This window comes from Ovis canadensis, chromosome 12 (assembly GCF_042477335.2).
Source record: "Ovis canadensis isolate MfBH-ARS-UI-01 breed Bighorn chromosome 12, ARS-UI_OviCan_v2, whole genome shotgun sequence".
NCBI classification, from domain to species: Eukaryota; Metazoa; Chordata; class Mammalia; order Artiodactyla; family Bovidae; genus Ovis; species Ovis canadensis.
The window spans coordinates 84,264,033-84,278,954 of NC_091256.1; positions in this window are offsets into that span (position 1 = coordinate 84,264,033).

The window sequence follows — 14,922 nt, forward strand, 5'->3', positions numbered from 1 at the left end:
ACACACAGTCTCACACACACTCACACACACAAACACACGCAACGTGTTAGCGTGCACTTCACCCCTTAGGTTCCTGATCAACCCGATCAGTTCTGGCCATCAACCTCAGCTTGGTTTTTCCCCTCGGAAATACGCGTTGGCATTTGTCTCCACATATTTGAGGTCACAACAAAAGTAAAGGTGAGACAGACGTTGTGACAAAGGGCCTGAAAAAGCAAGTCACGTGCAAGTTATTTAAACCGGCAACCCAATGAGCATTATGAACACAGGTCAACGTTGACCACAGAACAGCTGGTAGATTAATTTTGACCTGAGGTACCTCAACCACTCAACATTCACCCAACTTTCAACTTCATTTGGTCTTTGAGGACCTGGACAAGGAAGAGCTTAAACAAGATTAACGCACAGAGAGTTGGTGATTCTCCTTACAGAAAAAATGCTAACTCCTAGTGCAAAAGAGCTATACTGGGGACTGACACGAAGAAAATTTTGCACTTATGTAAGTGAGATTGGACTGTAAATCTAGAGCAGAAATTGTCTTTCATTACATTTGTGTAATCTCTCCCTCAGTCACAGTTTATGTTCAATAAGCATTCATTTTTTACCATTTTGATTAGTCCAGTGAACATGTATCAAACTAGCATTGTGGTAAAAGTTAACTACAAGAAAGTGTTGTTACTGAAGGATCAAACAAAATGCTCTTCTACCAGTAAATACTAAAATGTCTATATTTTAGGAAAGATTTATGTGTGTGACGCTTACTCCTTGGAAGAAAAGTTATGACCAACCTAGATAGTATATTCAAAAGCAGAGACATTACTTTGCCGACTAAGGTCCGTCTAGTCAAGGCTATGGTTTTTCCTGTGGTCATGTATGGATGTGAGAGTTGGACTGTGAAGAAGGCTGCGCACTGAAGAATTGATGCTTTTGAACAGTTCTGTGGTGTTGGAGAAGACTCTTGAGAGTCCCTTGGACTGCAAGGAGATCCAACCAGTCCATTCTGAAGGAGATCAGCCCTGGGATTTCTTTGGAAGGAATGATGCTAAAGCTGAAACTCCAATACTTTGGGCACCTCATGAGAAGAGTTGACTCATTGGAAAAGACTTTGATGCTGGGAGGGATTGAGGGCAGGAAGAGAAGGGGACGACAGAGGATGAGATGGCTGGATGGCATCACTGACTTGATGGACGCAAGTCTGGGTGAACTCCGGGAGTTGATGATGGACAGGGAGGCCTGGCGTGCTGCGATTCATGGGGTCGCAAAGAGTCGGACACGACTGAGCGACTGAACTGAACTGAACTGAACTGAACTTACCATAGATATCTGTGAGATTCAGATAAAATATGTATACTGTCAAAGTTATTTTCTCCAGGCAGCTTCCCTTAAAATAGCCTTGAGTTCCAAGGTACTGGTTTGAACTTGAAACCACAGTTCTGGGTTTGTGGTTTCTGGTTGGCTCTGAGTAATCCAATTGCTCAGCTTTTTTTAAGAATTTCATAATGAAAGCCAGAAACAAACAAACAAAAATCATTATTTCATTACCAACTACACAAGTTAATAATATATATGGAGCCAAGTTATGTGAGCTCCCATAATTCAGGTTAATATCACAGTTTCTCAGAAAATTAATCTGTGTGTTGTGGTGAGTGTGAGCTTCAAATATGTCAAATCTGGGAATTTAGGCCAAAGCTACTCAATATTGATGACATTTCCCCTCGGATTAGGATGCATAATTCTCCTCACCAACTTGCCTTTTTTTTTTTTTTCCTTAAGTGCTCCACAAATACTAGTTGGGAAATTCCTGTCATTACTGCTGGACAACATCGTATGACTTACCTTTCCAGTGCTTCCTATGGCTTTTCTTTTACGTAGTGTTCTTTGTTTGTTTTGGCTGCACGGGGTCTTCGCCTCTGTGCAGGCTTTTCCCTAGTTGCAGTGAGCCGGGACTACTCTCTGTCGCTGTGCAGGGGCTTCGCTTGTTGCAGAGCATGGGCTCTCGGCTGTGTGAGCTTCTGCGGTTGAGCCATACGGGCTCTGCAGGTGCAGGTCCCCGGCTCTAGAGCACAGGCTTAATAGTTGTGACACATGAGCTTAGTTGCTTGGCAGCATGTGAGATCTTCCCCAGACCATGGATCAAACTCATGTCTCTTGCATGGGCAGGCAGATTCTTTACCACAGAGCCACCAGGGAAACCCTCATATGGTGTCAGAGTTTGCTTGGCAGCCACATGGAATTGAGATTTAACTTCTTAGATACTCCTACAGTGTGCCATGGGCTTGATACATTTAATTGGGGGAATGTCAATTATTTGTAATTTAAATATTTCAAATTTTATCCATCACACATCCTACCCAATGACAAGACATTTTTCTAATTTTGACCGTATACTTCTAAGTAATGTTTAGTGTATACACCTTTACATTGTAGGGGATGTTTTAAAAATGCTCATTTTAAATTCTTCATTCTTCCTTATTAATGAATTATTTGAAGAATAGTTTCCAAACATGCAGCACAAGCAATTACCCAGTTTCCCCATCATGTGTTGTGGAGAGATAGTTGGGGCTGAGATGGGAAAAGAAAAACAAAAGAAGTCAAAAGTAACTCCTTTTCTTTTGACTAGGAAATGGAAATATGTTTTTGGTGTTTTAAGTTTCCAATCAATCTTGCACACACATGATTTAAGATGATCGTTTGACTTATGGGAGGCCACAGTGCTTAATTATCCAGTGGTGTGGCTGAAACATCGCTAGATGAAGGCGTGAAGGTGAATCGTGTAGAAAGAACACCTCAAAGAGGAAATGAAAGGTAATTGTACCTTTATTAGTTAAGTAGTTTTCATGTGCCAACAAAACAATCTACCACTATTAATAAAAATACTATCTTGATGAAGAGTATGTTCCGAGTTACAAAAGTTCCCACTGTACTTCTAAAGAACCAAATGATTTTTCAAGTTGGAAACTTCCTTTATTTAAGCTATCCAACTGAAAAAAATCAAAGCCATTAAAAGAATGGAAAAAATATATCTAGTAATATATTTTATTCTAGTATATATAATTAAATAGATGCTTAATTCTAGTATTATGTATTACCTATAAAAAAATGGAGTCTTAACAAATACCTATACCAAAATTATATTTTGGAAAATTTAATGTGTTAATTATGTTGTCCAGGAATTTTGAGTGTTTGAGTAAGAGAGATACTTTTGAACTTTACGTTTTATTAGCAGTTGCAATTATCTGAGAAGATGTAACTGGATATAAGGATCTAATGAAAATCTAGTTAAAACCATTAATATTGCATTTCTTTCATGAATCATAATGTTGTGGAAACAACTATAATATTAGTTTTTTACCCTGATAACTTTTCCAGTGAGAGCAACTCAACTTGAAGTAGCTTAAGTAAAATAGAAAGTTAATTACAAAGATATAAGCATAGAAATAAAGCTGGGCCTCAGCTTTAGTAATCTTGGGAACCTAAATGCTAACACATTTTCTGCTTCATATCTCTAACTGTTCTGCATGCTCATTTTTTGCTTGCTCACCACAGGCTAACTTTTTCCCAGTGACGGAAAACATAACCCCCAAGAAATCCCAGGCTTTATGGATTCTGCCAAATTTCTAGGTCCTAACTCCATAAATCCCAAAAAAGTAGAGTGTCACTAACTCTACTTAAATAAGGTAAACTATTTCAGTTGGCTTGAAACTCAACATTAAAAAACTAAGATCATGGCATCCAGTCTCATCACTTCATGGCAAATAGAACGGGGAAGTGGAAGCAGTGACAGATTTTCTTGTCAGTTCAGTTCAGTTCAGTCGCTCAGTCGTGTCCCACTCTTTGCGACCCCATGAATCGCAGCACGCCAGGCCTCCCTGTCTATCACCAACTCCCGGAGTTCACTCAGACTTGCGTCCATCAAGTCAGTGATGCCATCCAGCCATCTCATCCTCAGTTGTCCCCTTCTTCTTCTGCCCCCAATCCCTCCCAGCATCAGAGTCTTTTCCAATGAGTCAACTCTTCACATGAGGTGGCCAAAGTACTGGAGTTTCAGCTTTAGCATCATTCCTTCCAAAGAAATCCCAGGGCTGATCTCCTTCAGAATGGACTGGTTGGATCTCCTTGCAGTCCAAGGGACTCTCAAGAGTCTTCTCCAACACCACAGTTCAAAAGCATCAATTCTTCAGCACTCAGCTTTCTTCACAGTCCAACTTTCACATCCATACATGACCACAGGAAAAACCATAGCCTTGACTAGATGGACCTTAGTCGGCAAAGTAATGTCTCTGCTTTTGAATATGCTATCTAGGTTGGTCATAACTTTTCTTCCAAGGAGTAAGCGTCTTTTAATTTCATGGTTGCAATCACCATCTGCAATGATTTGGGAGCCCCAAAAAATAAAGTCTGACACTGTTTCCACTGTTTCCCCATCTATTTCCCATGCAGTGATGGGACCGGATGCCATGATCTTCGCCTTCTGAATGTTGAGCTTTAAGCCAACTTTTTCACTCTCCTCTTTCACTTTCATCAAGAGGCTTTTTAGTTCCTCTTCACTTTCTGCCATAAGGGTGGTGTCATCTGCATATCTGATCGGATAATCACGATGGTATGATCACTCATCTAGATTTTCTTTTGGGGGGTCCAAATCACTGCCGGTGGTGACTGTAGCCGTAAAATCAAACTATGCTTGCTCCTTGGAAGAAAATCTATGACCAACCTAGACAGCATATTGAAGAGCAGAGACATTACTTTGACAACAAAGATCCATCTAGTCAAAGCCATGGTTTTTCCAGTAGTCATGTATGGATGTGAGAATTGGACCATAAAGAAAGCTGAGCACCAAAGAATTGATGCTTTTGAACTGTGATGTTGGAGAAGGGGCTCTTGAGAGTCCCTTGGACTGCAAGGAGATTCAGTCAGTCAATCCTGAAGGAAATCAGTCCTGAATAGTCACTGGAAGGACTGATGCTGAAGCTGAAGCTCCAATACTTTGGCCACCTCATGCAAAGAACTGACTCATTGGAAAAGACCCTGATGCAGGGAAAGATTGAAGGCAGGAGGAGAAGGGGACGACAGAGGATGAGATGGTTGGATGGTATCACCGACTCTATGAACATGAGTTTGAACAAGCTCCAGGAGCTGGTGATGGACAGGGAGGCCTGGCGTGCTGCAGTCCATGGTGTTGCAAAAAGTCAGACATGACTGAGCAACTGAACTGAACTGAACTGAACTGAACTTGGGACCTATAAGACTGAACAGGGGAGAGGGGGAAATGGTTCCCAGAAAGAGATTCTTGGACAGAGAAAGCTTGAGTGATGTCTGCAAGGGTAGTCTACTTCAGTACATTTCTCTGAGATTCTCTTAAAGCAAAACTGTTCAAAAGAATTGTCTTCGATGATGAAAACTGTCCATTTGTGCTGTCCAATGCAGTGGCCACCAGCCATATGTGGTTGGGTGTCTACTGTATCAGACAACACAACCTCAGAGCCACAGAAATGACATGGTGTAGCTCACGGGGCACTTCCAGAGAAGAATGCTTAATGGATACTTGGTGGGACAAACTGTGATGTCTCTAATGAGAAGAGAATGGTAATAATTTTCCATGTATTGATACTCTACCTGATGGACTGGTACAATGAGAAGTGTATCTGTCATGCTGTGTAGAGGTAATTAAAAATGAAGATGGAAAGAAGAAATAAAAGTAAACATAAACCAAAACCACTTTTTTTCTCTTCAATTTCCTCCACCAATTATCTTCTTCAAGACTGGTCACTGACTCCACTATAGGCAGCAAAGTGATAGCTGAGAGAACAAAGTAAATGTGAAGCACTCTAAAATTGTTTTTATTCAGTTAGATCAAATGGTAGTTTTCTTTCTTGCCCTCTAAAGCTGTAGAGCTACCACAAGCTCTACCAAAGAAAAGAGAAAAGAGATCTGATGGCACGGACACTAATTTACTACTCCACACTTACTTTCCATTACATTTTCTAAGCCTTTCCTGCAGACTGAAGAGCCACCTACATGCGTCTTCCCTTCTGTCTCCAAATATGATGTTCTCCTGTATAAAATCTGTTGTAATATCTTATTGATCAGTGAAGTTATTGCTGTTGGCTAAACGTATGGAGCTGTTCACTGCAGGAGACTGGTCTGTCAGTGTGGAGGAGTGAACACTCAGCAACTATAGAGCAATGTCACACAAAAATGTTCAACAAGTACATGCTCAGTGGGATACAAACTAAATTAACTCCAAGTTCTTTATTCGCAACAAAGAAGTATATTACTTTGTTCTATGTAGGAGTACTTGAATATATTTAAATTTTTTTCACAGCTGGATGCTCCCATGATAATGACAAGGGACAGTTATATAACAGTTTTCACTCAAAGTCAAAAAATATGCTACAGACTATTTCGATGATGTAACTATGTCAGGCAGAAGTAAATGTAGAAAGCAGAAGGCAACATGTAGCAAGTTTCAAGAACACATGTATGTAGGAAGGAAATTGAATTCTACGCAGACTAAAATAATTGATAGCCTGAGTTAGATGAGAAAATCTGCTGTCGCAAACGCCACTCAGGTTTCCTTAGCTTATGGAACTATAAATGTGTGGGCCTCGTTCAGAGAGGGTCATTAAGAGCACTGAGTGCTTACATTTATCAAGTACACAAATGACAAGCTTGAATTCTGTGTCAAACTCAGTCAAGAGGGAGGACAAAATTAAGTCATTTAAGGAATGCATAGATTCAAAACTTTATTCTCCTGCACATTTGTTTATTTTTTAGATTTTAACTTGAAATAGCCCAACAAAATGAGAACAGAATCCTAACCTATGAATACAATGAAAAGAATCCATAGCATAACAGTTGGACTTCAAGCCTAGAGAACAACATATTTAAATTAGAAAAGAAAGTCTGAAGAGGATGTTCGGGGAGAAAATTCTTTCCATTCAACAACGATTAACAATATATTACAAAGCGGGAAGATATTATCATGAAAAAGGTATATTTTTACATATTTTTAGAAAAAAAAAAGGCAATTAGTTAGTCAGTGGGGAAAGCCATATAGTCCATGTAACAAGCAAATTGAATAGGGCATGATTTTGAGTAGCTGTTAGAATTTAAGAGTTAAGTCTTTCAGTTGAGTCTGACTCTGCTACCCTGTGGACTGTAGCCTGCCAGGCACCTCTGTCCATGAAATCCTCCAGGCAAGAATACTGGTGTCGTTTGCCATTCCCTTCTCCAGGGGATCCTCCCGACCCAGGGATTGAACCTGGATCTCCCACATTGCAGGCATATTCTTTACCATCTTAGCCACCAATCCATCTGATCTTGACATTGTTTGGGTCAGCACTCATTTAGCAACAGAAAATTACATTTTCTAATCATATAACTTGCATCACAATAAATTTATTCAATCATAATATTATAAAATATCACTTATTTGTTCTAAGGGGGTGGAAAAGGTACAGAATACTTACCATAAAGAACAGAATGTAAATGTTAGCAATATTGACAACATCAAAGTAAAGACAGAGCCATCAGGAACTAAGTGAAGCAAGAGTTGAGGGCTTCCCTCAGTCCAGTAGTTAAGGAGTCCACCTTGCAATGCAGGGCACAGTGTGGGTCTGGGGGGATCCCACATGCTATGGAGCAACTAAGCTTGAGCACTGCAAGTACTGAAGGCCACATGCCCAAGAGTCTGTGCTCTGCAACAAAGAAGCCACTGCAATGAGAAGTCTGTGCACCGCAGCTAGAGAGTTGCCCCTGCTAGCCACAGCTAGAGAAGACCTGCAAACAGCAACGAAGACTCAGCATAGCCGGAAACAACGGAGTAACTAAACGAATTTTTTAAAAAAGAATAGTTTTCAGTTCAGTTCTGTTCAGTTGCTCAGTTGTGTCCGACTCTTTGCGACCCCATGGACTGCAACACGCCAGGCCTCCCTGTCCATCACCAACTCCCGGAGCTTGCTCAAACTCATGTCCATCAAGATGGTGATGCCATCCAATCATTTCATCCTCTGCCAGCCTCTTCTCCTACCTTCAATCTTTCCCAGCATCAGGGTCTTTTCCAATGAGTCAGTTCTTCACATCAGGTGGCCAAAGTATTGGAGCTTCAGCTTCAGGATCAGTCCTTCCAATGAATATTCAGGACTGATTTTCTTTAGGATGGACTGGTTGGATCTCCTTGCAGTCCAAGGGACTCTCAAGAGTCTTCCCCAACACCACAGTTCAAAAGCATCACTTCTTCAGTACTCAGCTTTCTTTATGGTCCAACTCTCACATCCATACATGACTACTGGAAAAACCATTGCTTTGACTAGCTGGACCTTTGTTGGCAAAGTAATGTCTCTGCTTTTCAATATGCTATTTAGGTTGGTCATAGATTTTCTTCCAAGGAGCAAGCATCTTTTAATTTCATGGCTGCAGTCACCATCTGCAGTGATTTTGGAGCCTAAAAAGATAAAGTCTCTACTGCTTCCATTGTTTCCCCTTCTATCTGTCATGAAGTGATAGGACCAGATGCCATGATCTCCATTTTTTGAATGTTGAGTTTTAAGCCAGTTTTTTTACTCTCCTCTTTCACTTTCATCAAGAGACTCTTTAGTTCTTCTTCACTTTCTGCCGTAAGGGTGGTGTCATCTGCATATCTGAGATTATTGATATTTCTCCCGGCAATCTTGATTCCAGCTTGTGCATCTTCCAGCCCAGCGTTTCTCATGATGTACTCTGCATATAAGTTAAATAAGCAGGTGACAAAATACAGCCTTGACGTACTCCTTTCCCAATTTGGAACCAGTCTGTTGTTCCATGTCCATTTCTAACTGTTGTTTCTTGACCTGAATACACATTTCTCAGAAGGCAGGTCAGGTGGTCTGAGGTTCCCATCTCTTGCAGAATTTTCCATAGTTTGTTGTCATTCGCATAGTCAAAGGCTTTGGCATCGTCAATAAAGCAGACTTTTTTTCTGGAATTCTCTTCCTTTTATCTATGAGCCAATGAATGTTTGCAATTTTTAAAGAATAGTTTAGGGATGGTAATTTCTCTCACCTTACATAAAGCAGAATTAGAAGTTTTCATGTTTAATTGCTGGAAGATAATTAGAATTTTATATATTTTTGATTGATATAAAAGATAAATAGAACATGTATATACATTCTTTTGTTATTAATATATGTGGTATAGCATTGAATACATATTTAAGAGGAGAAGGCAATGGAAGAAAAGGTGGGAAATAGTACAGATAAGCCAAATTCCTCTTCTTTCATAAATGGGAGTAAGTAAATTTTCTCTGAACTTACAAATAAAAAAAGAATTATAAATATATTCTTCAGAATTATTATGATAATCACAAGAATCAAAATCAGAAACATTTAAAAGAAGCTTACCTTTTAAGAATATGCTGGGTGTATGGGAAGTTTCAATTAGAAAATATTTATTTTTATTTTGCTTTATATCATTCTATACATAAGTATGTTTTATTGAAAACAAAAGCATAAGTTAAGTGGCTCCCACTTTCACTACTCTCAGAATAAAATCAATACTTACAAGGTTCTTGACAGTCTAATTCCAAATGACCTTTTCAAGCTTGTCTCAGAATTCATGGATCTGATTATCTCAGTTTTTCCCGAATGTCCCCTGCTTTCTCACCCTTTCATGCATGTCTTTTGAACACAGTTATCTTTCTGTCAAGGTGGAAGGTAGAAATCTTCTTTGACAGGGAAATTTCTGTTAATCATTTAAGAATAACATCAGCAAGAAATCATTTTAAATGGAGAAATCAGACTAGATAAAAATTTACGACTTCTTATGGAAGAAAGACACTATAAGTAAATGCTGTCGTGTCTGACTCTTTGTGACCCCATGGACTATAGCCCACCAGGCTCCTCTGTCCATGAGATTCTCCAGGCAAGAGTACTGGAGTGGGTTGCCATTTCCTTCTCCAGGGGATCTTCTCGACTCAGGGATCAAACCCAGGTCTCCCTCATTGCAGGCAGACACTTTAACCTCTGAGCCATCAGGGAAGCCCTTAGAGGTAAATACAAACTGGGAAATGGAATATTTGCAGGAGTTGGAAGGCAGTAAAGAAAGTGGTTTGAGCACATACTCCAGAGCTAACATGTCTACCACTAACCGCTGGGTGCACTACTTTGCTCAAGGTCTCGGGCAGGTTAAATAACTTTCATGTGCCTCAATTTCTCCATCTGTAAAATGGCAATAATAATAGTACCGACTTTATAGCATGTTTTCGAGGAATAAATTAGTACTATACCATTTAGAAATTGGCCTATCCTGAGTGGCATATCAATTTTAGATACCATTATATTGTTGAGAATTTAACAGTGTGCTTATTCTCTACTAGGCAATTTATTTGCAATGCTTTGTTTAACTGCCGTCATGACTCTGTAAGGTATATCATGTTATTAGCTTAGTCTTATAAATAAAGAAACAGAAATTCAGAGCCATTTGGTGGCTTATCAAGTTTACAACTCAAACCCAGGCCCTCTGACCCTGAAGCCCACATTCTTGATGTCAATATAGGTTGGAGGCCAATGCATATGCTTTGAGCCATTTATTTTATATAATAAATATATGCAGCAATTTTATGTATCACCTTGACTGGGCCACAGGAAACCCAGATATTTGGCCAAACATTATTCTGTTTGTGTCTGTGAGGGTGTTCTGGATGAGATTAACATTTGAATTGATAGACTAAGTAAAGCAGATCGCCCTCCCTAATGTGAGTGTACCTCACCCCATCACTGGAAGACCTAAATAGAACAAAAAGGATAAGTGAGAGGAAACTCATTCTTCCTGACAGCCTTGGAGCTGGGACACTGGTCTTTCCTTGCCTTTGGACTTAAACTGAAACATCAAGTCTCCTTGGGTCTCCAGCCTGCCAGCTTCTCGATTGGAACTTACACCATCAGCTCTCCTGGGTCGCAATCCTTTGGACTCGCGCTGGAACTGTATCATCAGCTCTCCTGGGTCTCCAGCTTGCCAACTGCAGATCTTAGGACATTTTATAATGATGTGAGCCAGTTCCTTACTCTCTCTCTCTGTCTCACTCTCATTTATATTATATAGATAGGTGATACAGATAAAGGTATAGATACATGGACACACATACACACTATTGGTTCTACTTCTCTGGAGAACCCTGACTAACATGTATATATTAACACGTTTTAAAAACACTGGAGTGTTGGATAGATACACATCAAACTGTTGACAGTTGTCTCTTCTAGGGGCCAGAAGCACGGGACAGACTCTCACTCTATGTTTTCTCATTCTGGGTCTTTAAAGGTTTCAGAAGGAGCAAGAATAGCATTTAAAATTAAAAGTAAAAAAAAATTAAAAGTATATCATTATATTCTGAAAGTTGAGTTAAAAATGGCTCCTCCCCCTCTCTGTGATGCCTCCTGATTCTCTTCCTCCTTAATCAGAGGTAAGAACACTCCTGAGATTTTACATTTACATTTATTATAAAAGTTAGGGTATCTCTTCACAATTGAATGAGCCTTAGATTGAGTCTTGCATTAGGAACCCTGTTGCATTCATCTTCTTGGTCACCTTTCACTGAGGAGACTAAAATGGGAAGTTCCTCAAATAGCTTTGGTTTAAGCTAGACAAGGCAACCTAACCTGAGGGAGCAGGTATGCATTCAACCCACCTTTGCCTGTGCTCTCCTTCTCTTTGTTTCCCTGGAAAGGGTTTTAATGCTCTCTGTTAGGGGCCATTCCCTTTTGACTTAGCCTCCTTTTATGTCTGAGGCTTAGTTATATAATCATAGCAAAGTTCTTTATTTTCTCCAAATTTCCTACGTAGGTGCTGGTCATTGGGGAGTCACTTAATGTTCTGAGCTGTAGCTCTGCAGGATGGAAGAATCTAGATCCAGGCAATAATTTTAAAGAAAAATTTGGACAGGGATATCAAGGATCCACAGCCCAAAGGAACCCCTGAGCATAAACACCTCCAAACTGGGAGCAAGGCGTGGATTTATATGCGTCTCTTTTCTCTCTTATTGTCACGCAAAGACCTAGGAAAGACCTCAGTCTTGTATTCTGATCTCCCTCGTGCTGACTATATATGACTGTCATTTTCCCCAGGGTACATTAAATAAGAGTATATGCGTGTCTGTTTGTGCGCAATATAAAAGTACTAAGTCTAAAACTTTGTAGTTAAAATGACTAACACCTGAACTAACTATCCCATCTATGTTCTCAGATTAGCCAAAGTGATCAACTGGAGAGGGGAACTGGCTAAGAACTCTATCCAGAATACTATACTATTAGTCCCGCACTTGCACAAACCCAAAAGTGAGTGCCTCCTTAAATTTAGCACCCTAGATGTTTTGCTTATCTCCCTCTCAGTCCTAACCCTGGGTCCTGCCATCCCCACTTTCCCTGGGTCACAGCAATGGGAGAGGATCCTGCTGCTGCTGCTAAGTCGCTTCAATCGTGTCCAACTCTGTGTGATCCCAGAGACGGCAGCCCACCAGGCTCCCCCATCCCTAGGATTCTCCAGGCAAGAACATTGGAGTGGGTGCCATTGCCTTCTCCAGGGAGAGGATCCTAGTAGCGATAAATCTTTCCCACTCCCTCTGCCAAGCCCACAGTGGTTCCTCATTAACAAAATGTATTTAATTAATGAGATGTCTTCAATAAAGTCCTCCAATAAATGAATGAAAACAGGAGAGATGAGACCTAGGTCAGAAGCAGCACAAGTGGAAAGGACCTGGAGTTTTCACTGAGAATTAGTTTACATTTCATACACAGGGAACCTACTAAAATTATTAATGTGATTTTAGGCTGCTGTTTTAGACGCTTATTATCTATCATAAAGGAAGCAGTAAGCCCACTCTTCTCTGCCCTGGTAAGAAGCTACCTGGAGTGAATTCAGCAGCAAAGTATTTCTAATTATATTCTATGAGAAAAGGTTAAAAAGCTGATAATGTTTAGTCTGAAAGAGGGATGACTCAGGGACTCCAGGATAATTGTTTTCAAATATCTGAATGTTTGCCAGATGTAAAGGATGCAGGCTTATTCTGCGTGATCGCAAGGGTTAGAGCCAAAACCAGTGGGTGGCAGCTGCATAGAAACAGATCTTGGCTCGTTATAAACCCTGGTGCCCAGATGACTGCTATTCCAAATAATCACTCCCAGTTTAACATGTGAAATAATTGGATTTTTTTTTTTTACCACCGTAAACCAGATCGTAATCATACCCTGTATACAAGCTCTATTGGGATAGAATTATGCTAACAAAACATGGGATGGATGGCAGATTGGAGAAGCTGCCTTGTCTCCTTCCTTCCATCCCTTTCCCCTCTTACTCACTTGGCTTTTGTTTCTTCATCTTGTCCACAGTTTTCCCAGGTGGGCTCTTCCTGGGGAGTTCCCTCATGGTCCAGTGGTTAGGACTCGGCCCTTTCCCTGCCGTGGCCCACCCAGGTTCAATCCCTGGTCAGGGAACTAAAAGCCCGCAAGCCAAAAGAAAAATGAAAAACCTCTTCCTCAAGCCCATCCCACGCTCTCTATCCCTTCCTCTCCCAAAGTCCAATTCCCCAGTAGTCTTCACTGTATCCCAGCCCCCTGGGATAGAATGGCTTTGTCACATGGACAAAACCTTATATTTTGCATGCCCCATCCCATCCATTTCTATCTACCTCATCTCCCTTCTCTTCATTTATACTTTTGATTTAATTCCCAAATATTCACCTCTAATCTCCCTAAGGTCAAGAAGCTAAAATGAACTAATGCCTATATAGAGACTTTTCATTTTTGAGATTCTGTGATTCTAAGAAAAGGCTGGGATATAAATGAACATGACGTGTTGTGCTTGAAGGATGGTGATATTTGCAAGATACAGGAGCTGTATTAGGGAATCGTAAGGGTCATATTAGAAGGTTATAAATGCCCGAGAGAGAGTGAGAACCCTCCCAAAATTTGTAGGTTCCTTGCAGTAAGATGTTATACTATGTTTGCCAATCCCAAATATATTATAACATCCACTGGCCCCAGTGATTGGTCCAAGGAATAGGCACGTGGCCCAGGCTGGACAGAAATTAATAAGAACGCCTTGCTGAGACTGGTTAAATCTAAAACGGAGGCCAAACAGCTTTTCTTTACGCGCACTGAGCTGTAGGCATGTGGCATCAAGTCTCTTACTGGTGCCCCCGCCTTGTGAAAAATAGAAAATCTAGCTACCATCTAGACAGAAAGCGCATTCTAGTGGCACTAGTTTGCTGGTTCCAATTCCGGAGGCTCCTAGACCTGTTCTAGTGCCCATACCACTTTTGTTGATTCTGTGAACTACCACTGGATCTTTCCAGCAAATTCCCTTTTTTCCTTAAGCTAGGTGGAGTTTCAACCCCGTTAGCTCTGCTGCTCAGGAGACTCTTCATGACCTCATGGACTGTACCCCACCAGGCTCCCCTGTCCATGGGATTCTCCTGGCAAGAATGCTGGAGTGGGTGCCATTCCATTCTTCAGGGGATCTTCCCAACCCAGGGATGGAACCTGCATTTCTTACATTCCCTGCATTGGCATGTGTATTCTTTATCACTAGCATGACGTGGGAAGCCCTCAGTCCCATTAGCTCCAGTCCAATTCAAACTCCGTCATTTGCAAACCCCACCCCCGTGTGTGTGTGTACATATACACACACACACACACAAAACAGATGACAGATACAGGATTAAGTACTGAAAAAAGCAAAATTAGTTCTAATTTTTTCTAATGTTAGAAGCATGAGACCAAATTATGGTATTATTCATAGAAATATGAGGATTAGAAACATTTTATGGGAGATGATTGTTTTGCAAGATGATACTCAAATAAAAATGTATTGTAAGGTACTGAGGTTAATAAAGATTGGAGCCTTAAGGAGAGGTCTCAGGAAGGAGATGCAGTAAAACATAGACTTACCGCT